A 27,008-nucleotide genomic window follows, 5' to 3' on the forward strand; every position below is an offset into this window, starting at 1 on the left:
ATTTTTTTTTTTTTTTTGGTGGTCCCGGTGCCTTATAGAGTGACTTGCTTGCAGGCAGTCACCACCTTAGCTTTCACTCTTTCCAAGGCAGCAGTTCTTGATTGTGTGTGTGTGTTTCAGATTGCCGTTTACTTTATGACGCAATACTTAATGACCTTTTTTCAATCTTGCAATCGACAAATTCATCATACGTATAAAAAATAAAGCTAACACTGAAACTAATAAAAAGCTACCTAAAATGAAGCTAAAATAAAAAATACAAACTAATAAACCTGCTACAGAAAGGAATGAAAACTTACGGAATTTAATAAACTAAAGTCAAAGTGACGGTAATGAAAAATCCAAAAGTAATAAAATTCTGCTTGACAATGGGAATCAGCCACCAACCAAAAATGTACGCTACATGGATTTGCATTTCCAGTAAGGCGAGGCCTTACATTAATGGAGTCATCCATGTGAGTCACTATAAATAGTGAAGTCGCCCCTCTGCCATCCCATCCCCCACCAATCCACACTTCCCGCCCTCTAATCTCGATTCTATTAATGTCTCGACTGATATTTACGACACGCGCAGCCTTTTAGCTTGACGCGGCTGTAAAGTGTATGTCCAAGCTTTATCTAATTAAAAGCCCCGCGCCAGGGCAATTCCGCCGGGATCCGAGCTTTAAAATCTCAATCAGTCGGCGTCCAACCCCCCCCCGCCGGCCGCCGCCACTCGGAGGAAGCAGCGAGCCACGAAGAGCTAATAAAGGAGGAAAAAATCGTTCCAATTAAGCGTCTGTAGATCATTTTCATATTTTGCTATGAGTGGAATTATGGAAGCATCGCCACAAAGAGAAGGTCACCTCGAAAATCCCGTACCCGGTTGGTTTATTGGCTACGGTTGCATTCAGGGAAATCCGAGAATCGTATCTTTGATGATAGCATTCGTGCTTTGGGACTCCTGTCTTCTGAGACTACTGGAAAATTCCGACCGATTCAACGCCCTCACGATTTAGCCCACTTTACGTTTCAGATGGTCTGGACTGAATTTCGACATCACGCACGATGGTTCTGTATTCGGAAAACTGGTCCAGATAAGTGCTTGGACTTTATCTGACAATCGGGCTGGATCTGACGGTAATCGTCACGATTGTGGTCAATTTTTTTTCGTCGAGGCCAAACATTTCCATTCGGCCATCTTTGTTTCAAGAGCATCGCTTTAACAGAACCGAAATCCACAACAAGGATTATCTCCGAGTGCTTACAAGCTTTCCGCAGGTCACTGACCAGACGAGAAGGTCCGTCGAGGCCCGCGAGGATGCGGCAACGTTTTTCCCTGCCATCTTCCAATCAATGACTTGGCAGGGCAGCGAGTGCAAACGGTAAATAGCTTTTGACTTTTCTACCTTCCTTACGTCAGACTGACTCATCTTTCACTTCCTGATGACGCAGCTTCAGGAACAACTGGGAGTTCTGCATCTTGATGATACGGTCGCAATGGCCAGACAGGGATCCAAGCCCCGACCGTTGGGTCGGGAGCCGACTTCAATTGCAAAGGACTGCCAGGTGAGCATACGTAGCGATGTAGTAACGTGAACTAGGTCAGCGCTCTACCGCCCTCTATTGACCATCCACCACTGGTAGAAATTCGGCTTAATCTCTTTTACTTAAGTACAATGAAGATTGAATTTTTAATTGCCGTATGTATTGCGTGAAAACGACATTATTCATTGTCAGTTATCGCTCAACCAGAAACATTCTGACATTTTCACAGTTTACAATGTCAAAGAAATGTTGTTGGAGTGAAAAAGTTGTCTGAAAAAGAACTTGCCTGAACTAACAAAGTATTTGTAGGATCAAGGGCGCCGGTATAGATCCGTTTTGAATTTGGCATGCTTCAACTATTTGTAGTCTTTATTTGCAGTCCATTATTTATTTATTAGCGTGAATCTACGCCGCCACTACCTCCGCAGTAACCTTCATCTTTGGATTGTTTGGCCTAAATGAGGTTATCAACAACGCCGGGCAGAGAATTGCTACGCTGCAAGGCAGGAAAATAAACATTTGCTTGTTAAAGATTCATCGTGCTGCCCGGCTTGAGTTTTGTGCCCTTGTCGCAAAGTCACGCGGCTCAACCAGCCGCCAATCACGAAGCTTTATTATTATTTCATAAAAGTCATTTTTCCAGCCGCGGTGCATCAACATGAACTCCGGCGACCCCGGATGAAAATCTTAACTGACGTTATTGTGATTGTGAAGCGAAGGTTGATAACAATACTTCAGCGACATTTGGCGCCAGCGTTTCCCGGCTAGCCTTAGCATGTTAGCTACAGCAGCTACTTTGCGTGCCTGACCTAAATGTAATTGATTGTTTGGCTCACGCTAAATGTGATCAACAACAATTGGCGCTAGCATTGCTCGGTTAGCCTTAGCATGTTAGCTGCAGCAGCTGCTTTGCTTGCCTGACTTAATTATAATAGATTGTTCGTCTCACGCTAAATGTGATCAGTTTGAAGTTTTATCGTTTGGAACGTCGAACCCATTTCGAGTCCAAAACTTTGACTGAACCAAAGTTCTGAAGAAATGTTTTGGCGTTGGTTCCCTCAAGCCTCAAGCTAATTCCCGCTTGAATTGAAATGACTCCCTATTTTGAATCCAGCACTATCTCCTCCAAAGAATCACCTGGCACGTGTTTTGAGAAAAATGGGCTGACCTCTGCCGGTGTCGCTTAATGGCCTGTAAATCTTGTCACTTCGATCGGCCTCCCCCTTATTAAAAGCGCAGCTCGGATGGACGGGATGAAACGATATTTCACGGTAGACAACAAGCATGTTAAATTTGCTCCAATACCCCCCCCCCGCACTCGCACCCACTTTTGAACTTGGCCGTTTCCAGCTTGGCCTCGATTATGTTTTGCTCTTGCCTCAAAGCTATTTTCGGAGTCGTGTGCCCGCAATTCTGCGAGGCGCAATTAGCCGGCATGAAACAAATCGTGCAATCCCATCTCATAATTGATATTAAAAACCGTCTATATGCAAATTGATTGAAAAAGATCCAATCTGCCCCGTTGCACATTGTATGGCTTTGAACTCTATCGTAATGGTGATCAAATCTTTTCCCCAGCCGGTCTGCCCCCCCCCTGCAACCCCCCCGAGCCCCCTACGATGTCGAGATAATGACCCGCGTTTGTGAGTGAGATTTGTGATTAGCAAAACAATGGCCTCTAATTAGCACCTGAAAGACAAAGAAGTTGTTCCAAAACAGCGCACCTGTGTATTGCTTTCCTCTCCCGCTCTCTCTATAAAAGTAATTTACTTCGGCGACTAAAGTCACATTTTCGAGTTTTCAAGCTAAAAATTCACACGCTTTCACGACTAAATTAAATTATTCTTTTAAACAAATCTCATTACTTTTTTCATCAAACACAACTTCTTTTCTTAAAAGCGTTTTTTCTCGTAAGATTAAGCTGTAGAAAAATGGACGATGCCTGCTAATTACCACTTGGAAGTTAAAGATGAAGGGAGATGCAGCAAAACAGCGCACCTGCGTCTTACTTACCATTTCTGATGGCGAAAAACTTAAGATGTAATGTTGGGCTTAACGTTGCTAGCGAGTACGCCTCTGTTGCTAGGAGATAGCGGCGTCGCTAAAAGAAAAGACAGCAAGCTCAGCGGCGTTCACCTTTTTTGACGACTTTCACAGATACTTGTGTTTTCCGTCTCGTGCGTCGTCCTTGTTTCTCCAGGGAAATGCGTCCCAATGAATATTTGATTGGCCTTGATTACCTGTTGGTTTGGTTCAATATGGCATGCATAATGAAGGGCAATGAGGCCGCTTTCAAAAATAGAGCTCGACAGCTCATACTGAGCATCCATTCTCCAAAGACACAATGAACTCCCACTTAATGTGCTTTTACCTTTTTTTTCCCCCTCTCTTTTTTTTTCCTAATGGACCCTCAGGCTACTCTTAGCTTTTAATTAAAATGAATGAATGATGTGAAAAGCCAGTTGATCAAATGTAAAATCTTTATGCCTTCTTCATATAGCCCTGAACTGACTTTTAAGAAGCCACCTCTGGAAAAAATAATATATAAATAGATATAATATAAATTCATATATAATATATATAATAAAATAAAACTGTATATATTTATATCATATAAAATATATAATATATATATAATAAAAATTTATAATATAAATATATATGTATATATAAATGTTTGCTAGCAACTGGCCCTAAGGCTAGCAAAAACAATTAGCGCAAAGTAACCCAAGCACTTTAGTATTTGGGATCACTCTGATTAGCTGTTAGCTAGCAGATTAGCGCGAGAACAAGTCAAGTGACATTGTAATTTTGCACTGAGTTTCAAAATGGCCAACTCTCCCTTGAAGGTAACCACAAAAATCCCTCGGCCAGTACGTACACGCTACCACGATCGTAGTAGATCTTTTCCATTTCTGACTAACATGTAGCATTATGGCGACAATAGCGAGCGCGCCCTCGCATAAGTGCTTGGTTGTTTTCCAGTCACTTTCGTTGCAGTCGTCGGCGGTGATTAAAAAGAGGACCGAGTCTTTGTTCTCCGTCGCTAATTCCTATCTTTTGTTCTCGCAGGAAAAAAAACATCAAAAGTCACCTTTTGTTTTCCCTCCTCGCATTTGACTGGAATCAAACCGTTCGTTGCGGCTGTCCTTGGAATTATCCAGCCTCTCCCAAAGTGTTTTTTTTTTTTTTTTTTTTTCCTTCCCTACTCTATTTAATTACCCTTCGTTGGGCCTTGTTTGTGAAGGCGCGCAATTTAGGTCATGGACGGAATTTTTGCGTTTCTTTTTGGTTTGTACGATTAATGAATGAATGTAATGATCCATTATTTTTAGAGATGTTCTATGAAGCAACTCTTTTCACACAACAATCTAAAAGGCAGGCAGGAAATTCAAGGAGGCAATCCCCAGGTGATAAAGATTTGATTCCGCAGCCTCACGCGATGAAATAATCTAACCTGCACGACAAATAAAACAGCCGCCGACATTTTAGTGCCTGCGCAGCATCATTGTAATGAGAGATGGTGTTTGCGAGTCTCAGCCGGCTGATGGATATTTCATTAATATTGCAGCTAAAGACAAAAATGATGCAAGGAGCGCAAGGGTGAAGAGTGAGATCAACAATAATCATAATAATAAAACCTCCTCCGCAGACTCCCATCGGTAATCTGGCTTGTTGTTTTTGCTGACTTCCTCTTCTGTTTTCACCTGCTCACTCCAGCTTGTGTTTTTCCCACCAGGCCTGGCGATTGGGAAAACACCTTGGCAACCAACTGTGAGTATCAAAATGATTAAGCATATGTTGTTTTTCTTCATTTGCCTAAATAGTGCAATACCATGTTTAGATCATCAACAATTATATTAGCTTCGACAATAATGGGGACATTGAGCAGTTTGTTTGAGAACGAAAAAAAAAAGATGCTTCAAGCTGTTAAGTGTCACTCTGAGCTGCAGGTGGCTTGCCAAAACAAATTTAAAAGCAACTACACGTGGTGTATTGAAAACAACACGGCTTCCAAGGATCTTAATGGCAACATGGCACATGTTCTTACAGTTAGCATCTACTTAGCAGTCAACGGAACACAAACAGTCGAGCGACAAAGTTTGACAGCTAGCCAAGACGTTTGAAAAGCACAATGTGCATTGAAGGAGAAAGGCTGCCAAAAAATGGGGCTCGTTCCTTTCATGCCATTGCTGTATTTTCCAAATTACACATATAATCGGCGTGTGGAGATAGGCTATGTGTATATCCTTGTTTGTATAAGAGTGTGGCTCTCTGTGTCTAATGTATATATGTCTATAGTATAGTGTGTGTATATATTTATATATGTATGTGTATATGTTTGTATATAGTATGTATGTATATGTACATATATGTATATGTACATGTATACATATATATATGTATACCTATATATATAAATATGTATTTATGTATGCATATGTATTCATACTATACATATATGTATTCCTATCCATATATTTGTTTTTATATGTATTTATGTATATATGCATATACGCATACATGTTCGTATATATGTATACCTATATATATAAGTATGTATATGTAGTATTTCAGAATGTATATATTTGTACGTAGCCATATACATATATGTATATATGTGTGTATATTGGTATGTTCTGATCCTAGCCTCTAATTTAGCAAGTCCAGGTTGCTTTACTTGGAAGGAGAATTGCATGAGCGATAAGCTTGGAATGTGTGCGCAATGATAGGAAATTGAAGTCGCCAAGAAAACTATTAGCTACTTTCCTCCCCGCCTGACAACACGGTTCCGGGCTGTCTGACTTGCAGACACATATCAAATTTGTTCCGGAATGCTGAAAGGCCTTTGCGATCCACTACATCTCCTTAAATTGAATCTGCTCGACGTCTTCCTCGGCTGATAATAGGTGAAACTTCGGGGTTGGGAAATGTCTCCCGCTTGAAATTGCACACAGATATATAATGTAAACATTTACATGCTGGACGCACAGATAAAAATGAAGGGGGGGGGGGAAGAAAACGTTGAGGTGATGTGCTGAGAATAACTTCCTGTCATAATTTATCAGCGCTTGTATCAAGAAGAATTTGCACCTTCCGGAACATGACTGTTTTTTCCACATTCTTAGGAGGTGTTTTTTTTTTCTTTCTTTTTTAAGTGATCTGGCGCATGTGCCGAATTAGCATCCAAGAAAAAAAAAAGCCGGAATCTGTGAATCACACCAATTTCCTCACATAATTGTCACATGCGGAGCCTGTAATATTTCATGCATTTAATAAGGTGTTTCATACATAGCCATCTTTTCAAAGTTTGTCTTTTCTTTGTAAGCTTGCTACTATCTCAGCGTATAAGCTCGCACTTTCGGTTTTGCGTCACTTGCGAGTAGACCAAAATTTCTACCAACACCAAAATTCTTTGGGTTGTGTGTAAAATCCTCTGAAGTCATCGTCGCTGAATGTTTTCATTTTTTTAACTCGAGTTTGGATGCAACTTTGAAGGCCTTTGTCAATTAGCAAGGCGGGCTCTCAGTATGCAGTGGCATGCTTCCGTCTGGACAATAGCGAGCGGACGGGCGGGCGGCCATCATCATCTGGAGGAGAGAAAAAGAATGAAGCGCCGCAGCTTATCAATCAAAGCGGGGGAAGAGGGAATCGATAAGCAAAAACATTTGGAGCAATGGGACGCGCCGAGAATCGTTCAGGTCTCTTAGCTGCAACAAACTTTCCTGTAAAATGCTGATTAGTGTGTAGCCAGCAGTTATTTGCTGCTAAATCGATCTGGACGTTGCGGATAAACAATTGAATTCTTTCGTTTTTATTTTGAAAACCACGAAGTGTAGAATCGTTCATTCCGATTTGTCCTGACTTCTTTTGGATTTAAGAATGGGTATTAAATTTGCTGACAAACCTCAGCCTTGTTATTGACAATTCTTTTACGATATATAATATAATGATATATTGTAAAATGTATAATAAAAATTCATATATCTGTATACAAATATCAAATATAAATAGAAAAAATTAAATTATATGTGTAAATATATATATATAATATCAAATTATATATCTATATATATAGAGAGAGATATATAATTTATATATCTATATATATCTATCTATATATATAGATATATATAGATAGATATATAAAAAATTAATTATTTATATAATTTACACAATTATATAGTTTTTTTTTCTCTCTCTTTGGTAGACATGGAAAACTGAGGCATACGATTTCAAGCTGTGATTGGACGCCACTCCAAAGGCAATTACCCACTTTTTCCAGCAATTCCGACGGCAATAATGGCACACTTACGACCCAGGTGTCATAAACACGAAGGCATGAATAATCGCTGTGAATGAGGGAGATGCCGTTTATCAAAAACAACACTAAAATTAGCTTCAAGTTCTCAATGGTTTTCGATCAGGTTGAGATCACTCCATCCATCGCAACTGGTCGATTTTTTTTGCAGTTTGGTATCCTGCGTTGACTTGAGCGTAAAGCACAGCTTTTGTACATCCTGTTGTGAAATTGTCGGTTACACCGTCAGGCACAACGCCGCAGTCTCACTCAGCGAACCACTTTAGTTGTTTTTGAAAAGCCTCCTCGCTCAGAAGTCACTTTTGTCGTTGCCAGCGTGCCCTTTTATTTGCCTGCTCCGTCGTAGAAAAAGCAAGTTTTGTCTCATGAATTATTATTTGCCAATCGCCGACGTGTTCAGTGGCCGTAGCAGCAGATCGCGGTGACTCTTTAACAATCGGAGAGCTAAACGGGGGATAAGCAGAAACGAGTCGAAAAAGTTACTCGATATTTTGATGCGAGTGAAAAGTCCTCGTTTTGGTTAAAAAGCGTAGCTGGAAAAAGCAGTATTTGTTGTTTAGAGTTCAGGTCTCGGACAAAGACCACTCCCGGGTTCCTGATGGCATCGCAAATACGGATCTGAACAAACTGATTTTGTTTTGTTCAGCTGGAGAAAATTCTGCCATTGCTTAATGTTAGCAAGGAAGCTCGTCAGAGGAAATTAGGGTCAACGTCTTGGCATCTATCTGACACCTCTGCGGGGTGGTCATAAATGTGACATCATAAAAAAAATGTCAGCTTCCTCCTTCGCCCGTCACTCAAACACGACCGCTAACAGCCGGCTAGCATAAAACGGCTAGCAACTTCGCTTGCAACGTTGAACTTTATAGCCATTATGTTGATGTTTATTGAAAAGTATCTTTGGTTTATTTTCGCTTTGACCCAGACAATAAAAGAACTCCTGTAATAAACGTGTTGTCTTCAATAAACAGGAGATAACAATACGTTAGCGCGGTTACCCGCCTTCTCTTATTTTCCGCCGCGTCAAAAAAGTGTCCTCTATTTACCGCTCCTATGTTGACATTTGCGAGTTGACCTTTGGAATCAAATGGCGGCGGTGGCCGGGGACTGCATTAATGAGGGGAATTTGCCGAGCGATTTAAAAGTCCATTAGCATCGTGCCGAGCGTTTCCACTCGGCTCTGCCGCAGCTAATTGATATTCTTGGGCGAAGGGCGGCTATAAAAGTTTTTGCTCGAACACGCCTTGCCGTCTTGTGTTGCATTAGACAATATCAGACTCTCTAAATAAACAAGGGAAGGGATGTGGGGGTTGGCGAGCGGGCTGGCGGGCGGGCGGGCGGGCGCTTAATGGAACATCTCATTCTGCATGCTGAGTGGAGGAGTGCTAAATCCCCGTCAGTGTCATTTCCATGCTTTTCTTTTTTCGATTGCCGCAAATTAGCAGAAGGAGGAGATGGAGGGGTGTCGGAGAGGCCGTAAAGTACACTCGGATGTGCTTTTATGTCAGGGGGATGTTTGCATCGTTTTCCGCGCTTACACTCCTCATGCTAATGTGCTTACTCCGACGAGGCAGCTGTGTGGAAAGAAAAAAAAAAAGCCCCATTTGCAAAGCGGGCCAGTGATGTACAGTAAACCCCCCACTGTTCCGCTGCCAGAACACCCCTGCAATAAGTGAAATTTACCCCATTCGAATATGAATTTATAGTTATAGCATTATTTTTTCAAGGTCACCTCAGAATCAAGACACGTGTCCAAACAAGTACATTAGAAATGAACATCCAGCAGTTGTTTTGTGTAGGCATATGACGTAGGATTAATAAAAGGATTACATTAAAATCACAAAAATCAATATATATATAATATATATAAACATATATATATTATATATATATATATATTATATATACGTACATAAAAAAGAAATATATATATATATAGGTATATATATATATTTTAAATATATATGTATATGTATGTACGTACGTATGTTAGGATTCGATAAACGTCTGACTCCTTTCCATAATCTACTTTTCCAAGTTGATAACCTCATCTGGGAATCAGGCTGGAGAAGATTTCTGAGATGAAAAACCCGCTTTGAAAGGGCTCTCTTTTTTTTTTTTTTTTTTCTTTTTTTCTTTTTCTCCTGGTGTTCGGTGCGCTCGGGTGACAGCGCAAAGTCTCGCCAGGGGACTATTGTGCTAACCACTTTCAATAATGTGCGTGCGCCTATTACCGGAGTGTGACGCGCCTCTTCCGCACGCCGCCGCCGCCGCCGCCTTTGCGCACGCCCCGAGGCCTCGTCTTCATTTCGTCTTTGCTGCGGGCAAGCCGGCGCGCCAAAATGACGCCGGCGCCAGACCTGCAAACAAGAAGGCATTCTTTTTTCGAGTAATTCACTGATGTCACGCGGTGGCTTTTAGATCTCTGATTCTATATTGACTCGAGCAGAAACCTCTGGAGGCTTGTCACGGTAAACACGGAGATAATCCAAATAAACAAAAGCGATGATATTCCTGCAGTAAAATGGAATGCGCTGCTCCTTTATCCACGTCCCAAAATTTCATGGAAATAGCTGGAGTAAGTTTTTTTTTTTTATGTATGGCTGAAAATGTTTTGCCTGTGAGCAACTTAAAGTTGTTGACTGTTTTGATCCTTGAAAAAGTATAACAGTTGGGAGTGTGCCAAAGAACTAGGCCTGGAATTATTTCCTGAAAATTTCCGGTCCAATTTCTGGCCTTGAGCCGTGTCCTGACTTTATGAGCCTTTTTAAAATTTGGCACATTTAAAACTTTATCGAGGGAGCGATAATCGGTGCAAAGAAATCAATTTTCACGACACTGCTGCCATGGATTCTTGAAACTCCTTGAAACGCCTGGAAAGTCTTTGAAAGTCCTAGAGTAGACAAAAAAAATGTGGTTCAACATTGTCCACTCCGGCCTTATAGCGAGTCGAAATGTACGTTGGAAAATGGTCGAAAAAGACGAAAATCCTGGATCCGCTTCAGATCCGCGGATATCGGCAAAGTCGGTAACTTGTGCTGAGACATTGGGCAAAAGTTTGGCTGTGTTTTTCAGCAGCAGATGTTCCTCAGCTCCACGGATGCCTGAAAGCGCAAACCGGGCCGTCATTATTTTGACAAAATGAACCTTTGAGACGCAGCGCCGGGCTTCCATTGGCGCATGATAACAGACCCAACGGGGGACTTTTGCGAAGGAGAGGATGCCAGACAAGGCAAGGGGAAGTCACAAAAGAAGGACCCGAGTGGATCGACGCGGACCCACCGCCGAGCGCCGGGATGTGAGAGCCGAGTCTTCTTTTTTGGCCTTTATTACCGCGTTGAATGGTCTTTCTCACTCCAAATTTGCAGGAAGATTCTCGGAAATGAATGACACACGTTCAATGCGCCATGTGCAACATCTTGCCGTGGCTTCCGTGAATGCACATTTTCTTTTTGTGATAGACTCCCCTCGCTCATAAAAGAATTTTCTGCCCGGACCGTTTTCCCGGTAGCCTACTTGAGAAGACTGATGTGAGCGCCATCGCTGATAGAGACCTCATTGAAAAGCTACACAGCCGTTAATCCCGTTGATGTACAACCCCCACCCCCCTCCTCCACTCCCACCCTCAGCACCTCATCCCTATTGACGGATGAGAAACAACCAAGACGGTTACGATAAGACCACGCTGGCGTCGATACCGAGACGCGGGGAAGTATCAAGATCGCCGACTTTCTCGGCGGGAGTTTGTCAGTTTCCGAATCGGCGTGGGATGGCTGATCCCCTCACGGGGGGTTCTTGAACTATTCCAGTCCAGGGAGCCCTTACATGAAGGATTTTTTTATTTTTCAACCAAGGTTCCTAATCTATTTTTGAAATGTGTCAAGTATTCATGAGCTGTTTAATAGAAACGAATGTAACAATTCAAAATCAAATAAATAAATAAAAATATGAAAAAAATACAAAAAAGCGTTTCAAATATTCATGAGCTTTTCAGTAGAAAATAATGTAACCAAATTCAACAAAAAATAGAATATAAATAGATAAAAAATATATATTATATAAAAACAAACAATATGAATAAAAAATGTATAAAATAAAAATATAAAAACATATTTATCAGACGGCGCTAGATGACGTGCGCTGCTTCCTTAGCAACATTAACAATGTGGAGTCTCACTTTTACCAACCTAAATCGTATTTTTCCAATCTGTCTGATAACTTTTCTACAAACTTCATTTGTCCTATAAAGCAAACCTGTGCGGAATCGTTTTCACATGGTTTTTTTCATATGACAAGAAGCCAGAGTCAATTGTGCCTGAGGAAATGCTTCTCCTCAAAGAGAGGCTTAAACTCATTTTTTGAAAAATAGTCTGGAAAAGTTGCCGCATGCCGCAAAAACTACCCTACCCCCATAAGGGGTCCCTGGACAGAAAAACTTTCCTGTTATAGAGGCGAGAGAGAAAGCAAAGCTACTGAACCGTTGCTGACACCACACTTTGGAGCTCAAAAGATGATCCTAGAGGAGGGGGGGGGGGTTGGACGCCACATTTTGGAGCTCAAGAGATGATCCCACAGGGGGGGCAACGGAGGTCGAGGGAGCGTCTTGTTTGAGCCGCCTTCTATTTGCTGCTGAGTGTCAAGGCCCCAAATGAAAAATGTGGCTCGCTGCCATATATTCACATTCATCCCAAGCGGGAGAGACAGACACAGAGGAATGACGGCCATGTCATCAGAAGTTGATTCATCATCTGTTGCGCACGCCGGCAAACACGGCTGACCTTCATCTCGTACTCTGAAGGGGGTCATTTGTCAGGAAGCGAGCGGGGGTGTGCTGAGGCTGCCTCACCGGGGGGAATTCTTCCTCTTTTATGCAACCGGGAGAGAATTTCGCAAGCGTGCTTTAATGGCTGCTTTGTTTGCCTGCTTTGATGCCTAATGATGGGCGGGCTCTCGGATTGATCAGCTTTGTACGTGTGGGCTGAGTTTAGCCCAGTTCTGCTGATTTTCTCGAGGGACCTTTGTGCTGCCTTCCGCCCACCTATTGGCAAGGCGAGGCAAGTTTATTTGCGTAGCGCATTTGGTGTACGAGACCATTCAAACAGCTTGCCGTCGAACATTTCAAGCGTTACGGAAACGAAATAGGGAGACAAAATCATATCGACAAATGAGATTAAAAGGATTCAAACTGAGCATTCATCTAGATAAAAGATGAGAGAGAAATGAAAGCTGGGGATTAAAATAATGGGGATTAAAGAAGAATAAAGGACAGAGTCACGAGGATGCGCCAGTAAACAAAAGAATTTTCAACCCGAAGTTTGTTCGAGGCCAATGACTTCACTTTTGGGGTCTTTTCTTGATCGACCTGAAGGAAATTCTGGTCCGTTCATGATAAATGCACTTGTGCTAAAATATCAAATTGGATATCATCTGCACAAGTGTGACAAGAGATTTACAATTTAAGGAAAGGGCAGCTGAAAGATATCAAATCGGAGTGGTGCGAGCGTGGACCCTTGCGGAACACCTCGTGTGATCTTTGCTTGCTCAGATTCATGAGTATCCATTGAGACAAAGGAGTCTATCTTGATTGAGTAATACCAAGATGATGGTTTCATTATTCAGATGGATGCCATTTAAGACTCAAAGTTGTGCAATCGAAACGGCTTTCTGAACCGCTTGCCCTCATCGGTGAGCCAATCACAGTTGACGTTGCACGCCCTGGTCCAGCCGCCAGCCAATCGCAGGGGCACTTGTAGACCATCCAGGATCGTCTTAAGGTCACCGTCTGAAAAAGGTCCAGCAAACTCACGTTAGCAATCGAAAAGACAGTGAAAGCGACGTTTCCGTTCTCCCTTTCCGTGCGGACGCCCTGACAGGCCTTCCTTAAATATTTCAAACAAGTATGTGGAGAACGGCCCCGCACAGGCACTGGAGCCTTCCAAGTCAATCAGGCAGCACGCTCACCTATGTGGTGAAATATTGATGGGATGGCTGCAACTGCACAGCCCCCACCAATGTGGTCAAAGTTCTCCAAAATGGGTGGGTGAGGACAGACCCTATAGAAAATAGAGCGATGGATGGCTCCTAATTCTGCCCGGTGACAAGCAACTGAATGTTCTCTACTTTTTGTGCAAAATTGCTCTTCTCTGCATTCCCACCCCGCCCCGCTTCCCGGTTTCTCAATGCGAGGGGGGGGGGGGGATTAGATGCTCTCCTAGGGAGGAAGAACCCGCAACTGAGAGTGAAGGTCTCCCAGCTGAGGTAGCAGTCGTAGTCATCCGACTTGCCGGAGCCGAAGCAGGGCTGTCTTTAGAGCTTTCTTTTTTTTTTTTTTTGAAGTTGAGCCTCAGGATTTAGCACGCTTGCTTCCTCAGCAGAGGCGAAACCTCACGTATCATTCCTGAGACTTGGGGAGAGGGAACGCCGGGAAGGGAGGGGAGCGCACAAAGAGTATACACTCAAAGCCTCGGGGAAACGGCTGCGGCTGAAAAGGGAGCGCGGCGACAAAAAAGCGCCAGAAAGTGAGCCGCCGATGCTCGTGCTGCAAGAGAATCACGAGTCGCCGGCTTGTGGGTCACTCGCTTGAGATTGACAGATTGGATGCTGATGCATGACATACCTCCTTTAAGGCATCCACACTCCACGCTGCCAAAAAATGGATTGATGGGTGTATTATATTATATAATATATGATTGAATTATGGTGTAGTATATTTTATTTTTATTTTATATATAATAATTTGACATATAATAACATAAATATATATACAAAATGGTAATACTTAATAGTATGCATATGGGTACTACTACTTTCCACCAGCAGAGAGAGCTCCTGATATATTCAATTGCTGTATACCCCCCATTAGCTTCACTCTATTTTATTTTTTTACACTTTCAACTTTTGAGGTGGCATTTAGTGATTTTTTTTTTTTGTATGCTCGCTGTTTTTTTTTTTTTGCCCCCGTTGCTTTTTTTGTTGCTGAATTAATCATACAGCAGCCAGATATAAAAGTGGAGGAGGCGTGTTTGCCTACTTGAAGCTTGTCAGAGGTGAGGTTGAGACGGGATAATCTGGCGCACAACACGTCTCATGCAGGGCGGGGTGGGAGCTTGCCTCACCCCCTCCTGAGTGTGCCGCATGTTTGTGTAAAAAAAAGAAAAAAAAAACTCACTGTGCGGCCCGAGTACTGACAACATAGGAGGCGGCTTGACGCAAAGCGGTGCTGACATGCGGGATTATGCGGCGCTCTGGCTCACGCTGCGTCCGCAAGCAAATCAAACGACTGGCTGTTCCCCGTCTCATTGTAACGACTCTCAACAAATAGGAAGGGATTCATCCGCCGCAGAATTACACGGCAAAAAAAAAAAAAAGACCCCGTCTTTTTCCACGTGGATGACTTGACTGTGATGTTCTTTCTTGAACAAAGAAGCAGCCTGACTCAGACCACTCTCTTGTTGCCACGGCAACCGGCGCCATCAACTGTTTCCGTGTTGACTTATGAGGTGTGGCGGCACGGCACCGTCGTGCAGAGCGCATCTACTTTGGAGTCTGGAGGTTCTGGTGTTCCATCTCTTCTTAGGCCTCAGAAGTTTACATTTGGTTCCTCCCCTCTCTGCCCGAACGTTCTCGTGACCCTCGGTGACCCTTTGACGCAGGTCGTCCACCACCTGCGAATAGCCGCATGCTAATTAGCGCGATTACGGGGAGGGTTTTGTTTTCCTTCTCCTTGGATGACGGGGAGGAAGTGGGTGTGTCGAGTTGTTGCCGTGGGATACGAGCAAATTAATTGACCCAACTAGAGACTTTTTTCGCATTCCTGTTTACTCCCCATCCGGGGCAAGTGGATCGCTTTGAAAGAATACATCTGTAATGGGGACAATGCAAGCCATGAGAATAGATCTCCATTAGTACGAGGACATCTGCAACATTTGCAAAATATGCCGGTAAATTAATCAAAAGCCTTATTTGCATTTGTTAAAAAAAGAGAGTATATAAGCAAAAAAAAAAAAAGTATGGGAGTGAACGTTTGTGCCGGTTCACGCAGATCGAAAGAGGCGGGCTGCTGCTCCCAGGGAGCCTGATGGCGTGTCGAGCTGCTTCTCTGCGTCGGTCAGGAACAGCGGCCACATTTTGGCTTGTACGCCTGCGGCAAGGGGCGAGAGTTGACCCCCCCCTCCCTTCTTTCTCAGATCAGCAATTCTGAGGAGAATCCCATTGAAAAGTGGCCCTTCCTGACACCGCCATAAAATTTGGTGCACTTGTCTATCATAACAAGACGTTTGAAAAAAAGTCTCAAGGGCTCTTTGACTGAAATTCAACAGAAAGGCAGACACTTTTGCTCCCAAGTAGCTATTTCCAATGAAAAAGAAAAAAATATCATTCGACAGCAGTTTGAAATTTGGTAGAAATATCTTAACAGGAAAAAAATGTCTGTCCGGTCAAAACAAAATGGCTGCTGTAGAACGGCCACAGGGAAGCAGCCATTTTGTTTTGAAGCCCAATTCTACTAAAAATGAGGCCTGGAGAATCTGGAAAAAGAAGCCCTCCTCACATAAGTTGGCGTGTATCGGAAGAGTTTCGATAATCTATACCTGAAATTGAACAGGAAGGATTTGGACTGAAGCGGCCATTTTGGGGATAAAGTCCACGGAAAAAGGGGCGTTTGATTTCTGATCTAATGAACGTTAGAGGATACTTCTGTAAAAAATAAACTCCCAAGGACCCATGAGTGAAATTGAACTGAGTGGCGGCCATGTTGGGTTGAAGCAGCCATTTTCGTCCAAAGTTGAATCGCGTCAAAGTGGCGACAGTATTACTTGCGGCTTTACTTAGAAAAAGTCGGACATAATTATTTGACAGACTTTTTCTCAGGATGTCTCCGAGTCTGGCAGGTAGGAGAGCTAACGCCGAGTGGCTGTTTTGTAGCTGAGCTAAGCAATCTTGTTCAGCGCCAGTGCTAAGTCGGGCTTAATGGCCGCCGCTGCGCAGCACGGAATGTGCTTACCTCTGCTCGCCTGTCATCGCCGATCAGCCTTTGCATGCGTGCGGCCTTCGGCAGCTCGTCCGCTGTCGTGACGGAAGGGGACGGACGGTGGCGTCGAGGTTTTCCAGACACGCCATGCCGGCCGGAGCGACCGTTGCCTCGGACAAGAATCAAGCGCACTGAAAATGGCAGCTAATGGAAATGGCTTTACCGTGTTGATTTTTTTTGGCATAATTAAGCTTAATTGTGGCGTTTGTGTCTGCCGCCGAGAGATTGTGTGTATCTTTGGAATTTTACAAAGCCGTATTTGCCCGCATGCAGCCAAAATAAATAAATAGAAAAAAAAAAAAGCCAGGTGTGACAGTGTTCCCGAGCTGAATTAACATGAAAACAATCTGCCAATTTGCAATGAATTGGAGAAAAAGTGCTGAGTTTCAGAGTGCCAAGGAAGCCAGCTTGGATCGGCACCCTGCATATAAATGTGTTGTTTATTCTCAGAAAATGATTGGAAATGATTGAAAACAGCTCTGGAAAAGTACAAGACAGGCACCTCCATCGCATTTAAGTCACAGGTGCCAAACTCAAAGCCCGGGGGCCAGATCCGGCCCGCCACATTATCTTACGTGGCCCGCAAAGGCAAATCATGTCAACTCAGTGTTTCTTATTAAAATATCAATACTGTAAATTATCTTACTTTTAATAATACTGGATTATTGTAATATTTTTTGTTACAATCCCACTTTCAAAATAAACTTGAACTTTTTTTGTCACAATCCCACTTTCAAAATAAATTTGAAAATTGTTTAAACCTTTTTTTTCACAATCCCACTTTGAAAATAAATTAGAAAACTGCTGGCCTTTTTAATCACTGGATTCTGCCGTTCATTTCTATTTAAATCATTAATGGCCCAATGAGGGAAAACATAACTACGCTACGGCTCACAACAAAAACGAGTTTAACACCCCTGATTTAAGTTGAGGACATTTTTTCAAAGCCACCTCATACTTGTATGAATGTATAGTGTGGAAAAGTGATGTTTTTGAATTGCTCCTTTCCAGATTGTTGCAGCTCTGGAGTGCGCGCTTTACAAGACAAGCTAGTCGGTGTCCTTGGCACAAATAAACATGTCAAATAATTCTCACCTAATTGAACCCGAGCCACTCCATTGAGCCTCCGTTATTAATTTATGATTACATTTGCCCGTAATGTTCAATGAAGGGAATTCTGATCGCGTTTCTCTGTAACATAAAATTAATGAGGTGCGCGTCTAAATATAATTGCGAGCATCAAGCTAATATACAAGTAAGCGGGAAAGCCATCAATGGAATTAATTCACGGCAATTAGCAATCATGTTCTCACGCCTTTGCCAAAGCAACGGAAGGCAACGTTTCGTGGCACGCTGTCTTGGTAGACCAAATGTTTCTGACTGGCCTGAAAGATTAGAAGATATTCATCCTCCGCGTCAGGATGGAAGGCAGCCATTTTGGTTTGAAGCAAACATTTTTTTAAGTCGACTTGAAGCTGCTATTGTTTGCCCTTCTGACAGCAAAAAAAATCCCTACCTTGTCTTTCGCCATCTTTTTTGGATTTGTGCGATAGCACTCAGTTCTGAACATGATTAATTGAGGTTGACTTGAGAAATAAATGGCGACATGCCCTCCATTTTGGACCCCCTCCCTTCCCGACTCAATTGCTTCGAAAGATAACCGGCGAACAAACACTAGTTGTTTGTGGTGGCAGCGCTCTCGGGAAGGCCATTAGTTGCTCTTGACCCGCGCTGGCTGTTAAACGCTGCCCACCGTGATTTTCTATTGTCCGGTGTCAGTCTCGGCTCCGAGCCCCTCTGGGAGAGTGATTATCATCTATTTAGGGACCATTACTGCTTGCGTGTCGACGTCGCTTTTGTGCAATCCTCACCCGTTTGTGACCATATTGTGCACCGAATCGTGCCAGGCTTTAAAAAGTGGCTAAAAAAATCTTATCTTCCAGCCCAAAACTCTTTCGAACCTGATGACCAACCGATGTCCCCCTTGCTGTGAATTCACTCCCAAGCTTCACTTCATGCTACTCAAGAAGAAGAAAAAAAAAAATCCGCCTCTTTCCATTAACGATGCATTTTCTGTTTATGATAAGATGAGAAGGCCGTTTGTGCTTGTTCATGGATTCCTTTTGGGCCCTCAGCACCGCTTCGCTGGCATTTCTACACCTATAGAGAGATAAATGGGTCTACAGGGCTAGCTTTTGATTTCGGCGCAGGTGGGTGATGGAGAGGTCAGACGAGTCGCCCACAGCCTCCTTGGGAACTCTCATTAGACTGCCCCAAATACTCCCTCCGCCAAAGTTGGCCACATACACACATATACACACCCTTTTTTTTTTTTTTGCGCTTCCTTCTTCAACACTAATGTGGAGGTCCGTTGGTCTGTGAAGGACAACGGAACCTTTTGGCTGAGACAAATCGCTTCGGAGCGGGGCTGAACTTGCCCACCGCACCAGCGTATATTTTTTCGCACGTACACACAAGTCGCGCACCCTCCGGGGTAACAAGGGAAGCCTTGAGTATATCGTGTTCTATCAGGAGTCAGCCAACTGGGCCGCCGGTCTAATCCCTAGCAGCATGGTCGCAATGCCAAAGTCCAATTAGGACCATAAAAAAAAAAAAATTCCAGCGCTCTCCCTGAACGGTGGCCTTTTTATGAGAGGCCCGCTCGCCCCGCAAGCGTGACCCGCGAACAGTCGTCGCAACAATGCGGCCATAAAAGCGAGACCGGGACAAGATATCGACCCGCGTGGCCACAAAGAACCTTTAAAGAGATGTTAAGAATTTTTCCCACTGTTTAAATGAGTTTCCAGGTTGGGTTGTTTTTTTGGAGGCTGGAATGATGACGCATGTCGACAAAATTTTTGCGACCTCTTAAAGGCGCTTGTCTCTAATTTTTTTTCGCTTCCTCTGAGCCATGTTTAGTACGGTCCACACCAACAGCGCACCCTTCAAATTTGAAAACGCCTGTTGACTTTTGTCATATGGAAGTCATTTCTGAGACCGGAGTGGCTTTTTCCACGTGCGCATTTGCTGATAATCCCTCCACCGCACTTGTCATCTTGATCTCACTCAAGGTCGCTCAGTCCCGGTCGTACCAATTTCAAGTTCCCCACCAGCGGTTACTTTTCGGGACGGCCGCCGACGACGTCGGCGAGCGAGGCGGGATCGTAAATTGCCGCAGCGGAACCGGGAGGTCGGATAAAGCAGTAAGAATGGATTTACAAGGCCTCCCTTCCATAAACAACAGCGATATTGTGTAAAGTGCCTCCTAATAGAGCCGGTCGGCCGGCCCATGTGTAGACCGGTGCGGGCGGCAACCAAACCTGCAACACGTCCCCGGGCGACCTTGCTAAATAAAGAGCAGCAGATGGAGGATATGCACGTGACGTCACAGACCGGCCGATTTGTTTGCCCTGCCCTGCCCTGCCCTGCCCTGCCCTGCCCTGCCCTGCCCTGCCCTGCCTTGCCTTGCCTTGCCTTGCCTTGCCTTGCCTTGCCTTGCCTTGCCTTGCCTTGCCTTGCCTTGCCTTGCCTTGCCTTGCCTTGCCTTGCCTTGCCTTGCCTTGCCTTGTCCTTGCCTTGTACTTGCCTTGCCTTGCCTTGCCTTGTACTTGCCTTGTACTTGCCTTGCCTTGTACTTGACTTGCGTTGTACTTGACTTGCGTTGTACTTGCCTTGCCTTGATTCTCGGGAAGCGGGAGTGAGGGCGGTGGGCATCGGGCAACGTTGGCTTTGGGGCGGGGCCATTCCAAGCGTTTTGGCCGCAGGTGGCGGCCGAGCAGCAGAGCCATTGTTGCGGCTCTGGCCGCCGCTCGGCGCCACGTTTTGTTTGGACGTGGCGCCGACACAACCCCGGCTCAGCTGCTCATTTCGAACGCTGGCTGGCTTGCTATGCTGGTGGCAACGAGACAAACCATTCAGACTTTTGAAGTGGCGGTGAAACAAGTCACGTGGACAACCAAAGACAAATATAAGATTTGCCAACACTTTCTCAAATGAAAGGAAGTGCCAAGGAAGTGACCCAAGTGGTGTCGGTCTCGTTTTGACCCTCTGGCATTTTTTCAGCATCTATTCTATTCTATTCTATTCTATTCTATTCTATTCTATTCTATTCTATTCTATTCTATTCTATTCTATTCTATTCTATTCTATTCTATTCTTTTATATTATATTATATTATATTATATTATATTATATTATATTATATTATATTATATTATATTATATTATCCATCCATCCATTTTCTGAACCGCTTAGTCCCCACGGGGGTCGCGGGCGCGCTGGAGCCTATCCCAGCCGTCAACGGGCAGTATATTATATTATATTATATTATATTATATTATATTATATTATATTACATTATATTTTTATATATAAATTATTATATTATATTCATTTTTTTCAACTTTTTAGCAATTCATTGTGCACTGTATGCACAGATTATTAAAAAGACCACATTTTTGGCATGTGCGAATTTGACACATTTGAATTTGCGTCCTATCACATGACCACAAATTTGACCCATTTGAATTTGTGTCCTATCACACGGCCACATTTGCACTGCGACATGTCCGATCACCATTCAGTTTAGCAAGGGCCGTCTTGTATAAAGCATGGCTGGGATGATGCCGCTTTCCAACCCCCTCCCCTCTCCTCCTCCCCCCTCTCTGGAATGTGTTATCTACGGTCGCAGCTGCATGGCAGCGAACAGCGACAGTTCCCCATCCGCCGATCTGTCACGCGCCGCTTTATTCGCTCGCTGATTCTCCCAAGCCCACCTGACCCACCAGCAGAGGCGGCGAACCTGCGACCGACATGGTGCTGGCAAGCGCAACGTTCCTGGAAGGAGATGTGCAATCTGGCACCATGGTGGTGGCAACAAGCTACAACTGTGCAGTGTTTTTTTTTTTTTTTTTTCCCCAACATCAGCAAACCCCCAGAGCGCATTTTCGCATAAAACCTGCAGGGGCAATGCGAAGTTTGGCTTTCGTTAATGACGCTCGGGCATTGTGACTATACGAGCGGCTTAGCTAAGCAGCGCTTCATAGCCTTGCCAGTTAGTCTGCAGATCTGTGCATGTGGCGCATGCAGCAGACTCACATATTTACTTAACCCACACTACGTCGAGGCGTGTCGAGGTGCTGACACTGACGTTAGCTAGCTAACTTCTAGCTAGCTTCTGTGGCAACGAGACACAAGACTTGGGCTAGCCTAGACGCAACGCCCTACTAGCGTCGCATTCTCATTGAATTCCGGACTCATCAGTAGCCCGGCCATGTGTGGAACGGGTTAGTTGCGGTTGGGATAAGCACAAGAGCACATTTACAAGTTCTCCCCCGAGAGCGCTTTTCTGCTGAACAGCCAATAGCCGGCCGGCGTCTTTGAAAACAAAGTACATTGAAGAAGGGAGCCCGACGCTTGGCGTCGCACGGCCACAAAACAATGACAGCATGTCCTTGAGTTATAAATGTATAATATCCCTCAGGTGGCAGCGGGAGAAGGCAGCCTCTGATTGGCTTTGGTTATAAATCATTCATTACGCTTCACATCAATCATTAATATTCCAGCCAAGCCGGAATCCTTTATGTAAATACTGTCACACGTCAGAAGGTTACCATTGTAAACTTGCTTCGACAGGAGTTTTCAAACTTTTTTGATTGCCGGCTGCGGGGCGCCGTATTTGTGCGCCCGTCTTGCTCTTTTGTTTTTTTAATAAGCTGCCAACGAAGTGTCCGCCAATGTCACACAAGAGTGCTGTCAATATCGAGTGTCGTTGCAAAGTCGTCTTGCGCACGTCGTTGAAAAGTTGAGCGGTGGCCCGCTTGTGCTATCGCACTCCAGACCAGGAGGGGGCAGCCCATTAATAGGCCTTTGCGTGACACATTTCCGGTGTTATGTTTACCTACCTACCTACCTACCTACCTACCTACCTACCTACCTACCTACCTACCTACCTACCTACCTACCTACCTACCTACCTACCTACCTACCTACCTACCTACCTACCTACCTACCTACCTACCTACCTACCCACCTATTAGCTAGATATCTAGCCTAGCGCTCTCTCGCCCTCTCTCTCTCTAGCAGATAGTGAAACGCTGTAGAGATGCTAACAAAACTAGCGTCAACATTGCAACTTATTAACCTTTAAATATCAGATTTTTTAACACAAATAATGACAACATACAACTAATATTACTGCAGCTTAAGTAGGAAATGTAAGATTCAATCAAAATGTATTCCATGAACACAATGTCCATGAAATGGAAGCGTATAATCACACCAACTGTTTACGCACAATCCGGTAGCATGCTACGTGCTTGTCCGTACGACCGTAGGAGACGGCTGTCTGGGTCGGTGATGTTGATTGACGACGCTATTGAAGCCGCCGACGGTTCTGAGATGATAGTCGCTCGATTTCACATTTGTCGTGGCCGCTCCAACTTTCGGACACGTGGGCGGCGGGCAATAATACGAGACGGGAGCCAAAGCGGCCTCTTTTTGTCATGTTAATGTGAGCGCGCGTGACGCTGGGCAAATGGGATTTACAGTAGCGAGCCGGCAATGAAATGGAATTGCTCACTTTTCCAGAAATGGTACGAGCAAGTCTGGCCAGTAAATGAAAGTCCTCTGGCAGCCCAATGAGAAGGCGGGACACGGCGAGCTGCGGCGGGTGCAGGTCACGGATATGCTGCAATTCCACGCCTCCACTTTTCAGCTTTTATTGCTGGACTTTTTTTTTTTTTTCGGGGGGAGTGAAACAATTGTCAAGACTGATGTGACGCAAAGGTTGCGTAAAAGCGCAGATGGCATCAGCATATTGGATTCTTTTTTTCCCCCCCTTCTTCTTAAGCTCACGCAGGCACTGAGAACTTTCCCTTTTTATGCCTCGCGACCAAACCATTAGCTCTGCCATTTGGGGAAAGAAAGTTGAAAGTTTTTTTTTTTCTAGTGAAGTCGAAGAGCAATTTCAGGAGGATTGTGATGGAAAGCAGCTGAGCATTCATTCCGCATTATTGATATTCCGCTTAAGGTCCGTGCACGCGAGTACATCTTTGTCGTCACGAGTAAGGAAATGACTCGTGCAATAGGGCAAGTTTTACGAGTAATGTTTTTTTTTTTTTGTCCACGACTTGGTAGTTATTTTTTTCCTCGACTGATTTTGCTGTCTTCTCCTGAAGCTTTATAAAATCATGTTTGTGTAGTATGTTCTTCTGTGTGGTTTTTAGCTTGTATTTTTAAACTTTTTATTCTATTTATTGTATTTATTTATTTTATTTTTTTATTTTGTTGCACTGATCGATTGGCACTTTTAAATTTCGTTGTACATGTGTGACAATGACAATAAAGATCTATTCTCGATCCATTCAGTTGAGGTGGTGAGACTTTATTTATTTATTAATTAATTAATGTATTTATTTAGTTTTCAAATATTACAAATAATACAGAGCTTCCTGTTTGTTCTAAAAAAAAAAATCTACACTGCCAAATGCATGCTACGATCGAGTTCAGTAATCCGTCGAATCTGCAAAGTAGTCACCAAGTAGCCTATTTATGGCACGATTGATCGGTAATCAATGATATGAGGCCATCAGTTGAGGCTCCAAGCACGCTTTCCATCCTCTCTGCTTATTCCACCTGCCGTGAATCGCACTCCACTCTAACTAGTGAGGACAAAGCGTATGCGAGTTCATGGACTCGAAGATGGCGATCAACAAAATGGATTCAAGGGGCTCCTATTGGCTGCGGCCTCCTCTCATTAGAGCCCACCGGCACGCCGGAAGCTCATGCAAGTCATCTGGGGCCCGCTCGTTGACATTTGGCTGAGTTTCCACACTCCCCCAAAAAAAGCCACGGTCCTCAGCGAAGCCCTAAATCCCGGACTCTGAGCCCTTGGAGTGTACGGAAAGCCCCGAGTCGATGTCCAACTGCGAATGCTGTAAGCAGCTCGTGAACTTTTAACAAGCTTGGCAAAATCCGTCACTCTTCTCCGACCGGGGAATGAAAACGACACGAAATCTCATTCGTCGCGACGCTAAACGGAGACCAACGGCGACGTGACGACGCATCTGATATGGAAGCGCCAGCCGTGTTCCCGCTCCTGCGTATGAATATTGAGAAGAGGCCTCGCCTTCATCTGTGGATCGAGTAATCGCGGAGATTACGAGTTTGCAAATGATTACACGGTTGAATAATTGCTGCTTAATGTCTTATCCTGTTTTTCAACCGGATGCGTGCAAAGAGACATTCTGTCACGTCGTCAAAAGTTAATATCAGTAAAATATTTTTCTTTGCAGTTTGTCGTTGTCACTTGCCAGTTTCGATTTGCTAGCGCAAACAGTTGACACCATTTTGCATCGACAATCTGGCTCGATCATATCAAAGAGGCACCGTGATATTACGTCATATCAGTCGCAAAAGATCCTACTGCGCATCTCTCAAGCAAAAACAATTCGATACGGTTTTCGATCACAAACAATTTTCAAACGATTCAAAGATTCGATTTGAATGCTTTGATTCAGTGGGATTCCGGTTTGATTCAATGCGTTTTTTGATCCGCAACGATTTTGAAACGATTCAAAGATTCGATTTGAAAGTTGGACGATTTGATTCGATCCAATTCACTGGGATCCCGGTTGGAGTCAATGCGGTTTTTGATCCGGAACTATTTGGAAACCAATATCAAATATTTGATTTGAAAGTGGGACAATTTGATTCGATTCAACTCATTGGGATTCCGGTTTGATTTGATATCCGTTTGAGGATAATGCTATGAATCCATTTGAATAAACTTCTGTTCGGAAGATGTGTCATTTCCTTTCCGACTAAAGACCATCTCGATATATTTGACTTAGCAATGCACATGAGTGGAAGTCCTTATTTTGTCCGTTTCTTGTGGACTTGTTTTCGCCTTTAACAATCACTTTGTTTTTTTTCACTTGACTAACACGCAGCCGCCTCCTCTGTGCCATTTCATGCATCATTTCTCTGTTTAATTGCAGGCGACTGGTGCCTTCTCCATCTCCCTCACCCCGCCTCCCTGCTCGACATTCCCGCAGTCCGTTGAAACTCCTCCGCCATTCCATCAGACGCCGGATGAGGCAGGGCGACCGTTTGGCCACTTTGTCACGGTAACGCCACGCCGAATGCTCGCCAAACCGTGCAGAGGAAGATAAAACAAAACAAAGCGGCGTCGTTGTTTTCAACTTGGCAGGGTGACACACGTGGACGTCTATTGTTTAGACTTCTGGACTGAAATAAAACATTGTCGGTTTGTCGACTCTGATGAGGCCGCAGGCTTGATCTCAATCATCTTTCCCGAGTGAAAGCAATAAAAACACCAGGAATCTCTTCCAGCCCGCCCCCCCTAAAAGAAACAGCAAATATTCAGCAATACATTTTTAAAGGACAATGCTCGACAATGATATACTTTTTTAAAAATGTACAGTATTGACTCAATAAAATACAATTGAAAGATGGCTTGGGTTGTCTAAAGACTGAATCAATGAGAATTGATCTATCTTCAACTCAATCTTTTTGTGCAAAATTTTGGCAATCTAAAATTGGTGGCCGCCTTGAGTCAGCTTGACTCAGCTCCTCGCAGAGGATAAAGAATATATGCCAGCTATACTGCTATGTTTTCAAACAACTGTCATTAGGTGGCGTCTTGTGTTGGATATGAACAGTAGAAAGATTGGTCTATATTTTTATGGAAGAACATAACACCGAATCCCTTCCAGATTCAGTTCCAATTCGGTTTCACTGAAAATGTATTTGCAATTGCTAGCATGAACACGAGTCAAAAAGCTAGAGCGGGACCTTTCTAGGCCACACATGCACTGGAAAGGATACAGCAAAGTGCTTATCTGTTCCTCTCCCAGGCCCTAAACATGTTATATCGGCATCACGCACGCACGAATGAACGAACGAACGAGCACGAGGAAGCCGCGGAGGTATCCGGAGCAATTATCAGGCTGTTAATGATTGCCGCGCATCAGCAGAGCCGCAGCCATTCATTACACGAGCTTCCTCAGACCCTCACCAGTCCCGGCCGGCCGGGAGCTCGCTTATCACACGGCCCACCGTTTGACGAGCTTAACGCAAAAAAGCGATTAAGCCGCGCGTGCGAACTT

The 27,008-nt window shown here is 44.0% G+C and overlaps 1 long non-coding RNA gene across 2 annotated transcripts; it reads left to right on the forward strand.

Moving 5' to 3' along the window:
• The first annotated feature begins 51 nt into the window (after positions 1-51).
• LOC148403230 (uncharacterized) lies at positions 52-26,355 on the forward strand. Of its 2 annotated transcripts, XR_015860136.1 has the most exons (5): positions 52-1,364; positions 1,435-1,548; positions 5,267-5,301; positions 25,878-26,006; positions 26,090-26,355. It is a non-coding gene; the product is annotated as an uncharacterized LOC148403230 (long non-coding RNA). The 2 variants fall into 2 exon arrangements; XR_015860140.1 differs by having other exon boundaries at positions 25,878-26,355.
• Positions 26,356-27,008: the final 653 nt, after the last annotated feature.

The sequence above is a fragment of the Syngnathus floridae genome, chromosome 1 (genome assembly GCF_059516105.1).
Source record: "Syngnathus floridae isolate MCC-2025c chromosome 1, RoL_Sflo_1.0, whole genome shotgun sequence".
Lineage (NCBI taxonomy): Eukaryota > Metazoa > Chordata > Actinopteri > Syngnathiformes > Syngnathidae > Syngnathus > Syngnathus floridae.